We start from the raw sequence: 2,495 nt of genomic DNA on the forward strand, positions 1-2,495 counted from the left end.
CCGGGGACCGTGGGAGTGCCGGTGGTAGCTTTCTCGCCTCCCTCTTGTCGTGGAGGGAGCAAATACCGGCGATGCCTGCGCCTGCGGGAAACGTGGCGAGATTGGGCAATGGGTTCAAGTGCTGCTGGGGGAAGGGACTCTCCCACGCACACACACACGCGCGCGCCGAGCAGGCGGGAATAAGCATCGTTTCCATAGAGAAACAGGCTAAATACGCCCACATCCCTGCCTGCCACCCGTGGGGCTGGGGACCCACCCAGCCTGAGCCCTCCGCACCCACGCTTGCGCCAAACTGGTATTCCCCATCGGTGTAAAAGCTCTCATCCTCCTGCTGCTTTCATCCTCCCTCCGCGCCGGCTTCCAGGCTGCACTCTGACCGGAGCAGAAAGGTCTGCGGGCCCCAGGTTGCTCAGAGGAGGAGGAGGAGGAGGAAGCAGCCGTGGTGTTTGCCTTACCCAAGTGCAGGCAGGGTCAGCCCACAGTCTGCAAGGCCTGGTTTTGGCCCTGCGTTGCTAACCTCGGCTCGGAAAGGCTTTTCCTTTCTCTGCCCTGGCTCTTCTTGCTGGCCGGCGCGGCAGGGACCCCTCGCAGCCAGGTCAGCAGCCTGGGAATGGCACCCATGTGCCCAAAACCCAGCACGGGATGGGCTCCCCCCGTCTCCCCAACCCCGTGAACAGGAACCAAAGTTCTCCTCCCAGCAGCAGAGACCAGCAAAACCCAGTGCTCGGAGGAGAAGCTGGCCTGGGAGTGGGAGGGGAAGACAGCGAATTCCCACTCTCACCTCCTGGTCCGAGGAGGATATTTTATCCCTGGGGGTAGATGTCCAGGAGGGAGAAAGTGTCTGCATGTTTCTTGTGTGCTAGGGAGGAGAGCGGGGCTGTGTTCCTCGGGGGGATGCTCTCCCCCCTCTGCCTGCCCCTAGAGACCCTGGGGAGGAGTGTGATGGTCCCCTCTGAAAGGCAAGGGGACATGTTTCTGGATGCAGGGGAGGGTGGCATTGCGAGATGCACACGGGGAAACTGAGGCACAGAGCGGTGCAGGGTGTCACATCCCGGAGCAGGGATCCAGGTGAGTCCCCTCCACTCCATGCCACACACTCAGGACCGTGGCCGCCTTCCTCCCCTCCAGATGCTGATGCTGCCCTGGGTCTGGATGCACCGTGCAGGGTGCACCGGGTGGGCTTTGGGGCGGGTACAGGGTCAGTGCGGTGTACCCATCACCGCATCTGGAGGAATAAATATAGAGAGCGGCTGGACCTCAGTCTCCTCCCGAGCTAACCTTGCCTTGCTGCAAAGGGGGTTTCTTGGGGTGCAATGGGGCAGGGGTCAGGCTGGCCTGAAGTAGCAGCAAGTTGATGGCCGACTCTTTACAGTGAACGCTATGGAAAGTGGGGAGTGTTTCCCCACCCTCTGGTCTTGGCGTGGCTCCCCTGGCATCTCTGACAGACAGAGTCATTCGTGTGTGGCAGAGAAAAAAGGGGAACCCCCCCATCAGGGGTTCCCAGCCTTCCTCCTCCTGTGTCTTCTCTGTGCCGAGGCCAGACGCTTTAGCAGTGCATGCAGAAAAGTCCATTGTAGGCAGTTTTTGAAATAACTTGCCTAGAAAGGAAGTTTCTGCACTTCAAAGCTGGCTCCTGCCCCAATCCGGGCATGTCGCTGTTATTTTTTTTTTAAATCCAGCTTGAGGAGTCTGGGGAGGGGATGGGGGGTTGGTGTCGGGTCTCTACAAATCTTTGCCTGGTGTGGGGTTTTTTTTTTGTGTCCTCTGGACTTGAGAGGCATCACGTGCCAAAACCCTGGCTAGAGTTTTCCCAGGCTCCTTCCTGGGATGCTTTTGTTGCTGCGCTTGCTGTGGGACTGGAGATGGGGGTCTCCAGAGACCGTCGGGTCACTTGCGGGCGGGTGGGTGACGCTGAGGGCACCGGATGCTGGGGACCGGGCGCTGTGCTTCGGTCCCGCGGGACCACGTGAAAAAAATGGATTTCCACCGCAACTTGCTGGTGCTGGGGTGTGTTTGTGAACGCGTCCGTGGGCGCCCACAGCTCCCAGGCTGCCTGTACCTGTCCCGCAGTGGGTTTCTCTTCTCTCGCCCCACTGCCGCCTTATTCTCTTTCCTGGCAAAATATTTGCATCCTGCGCAGGGGAAATCCAGTGGCTTTCGGCGGCCAGTATCACACAGACAGGAATGTCTTGGCACGCAGGGCTTTCCGTTAGGAAAACAGATGTTTCTGCGCAGCAACTGAAGTTTTGCAAAGAAGGCTCGGAGGGCAGGAGTCGGCGGGGCGAGCAACGTGATCCGCTATGCCTGTCCCCCTCTGCTGTCCTCCCCCATTTTGGGAGTGATTTGGGTCTCAGGCTCCAAATCCTGCCGTGTCACGTTGTCACCAGGCTTGGGTCAAACCCTGGAAGAGGGGAAATAATGCATATAGAGGCCTGGACAAAACAGTCCAGGGAGGTGCTGATGGTCCAGCCAGATGTGAGTGATGTCCCGGCACA

Source organism: Phaethon lepturus, unplaced genomic scaffold (genome assembly GCF_000687285.1).
Source record: "Phaethon lepturus isolate BGI_N335 unplaced genomic scaffold, ASM68728v1 scaffold25031, whole genome shotgun sequence".
In the NCBI taxonomy this organism is placed as follows: Eukaryota; Metazoa; Chordata; class Aves; order Phaethontiformes; family Phaethontidae; genus Phaethon; species Phaethon lepturus.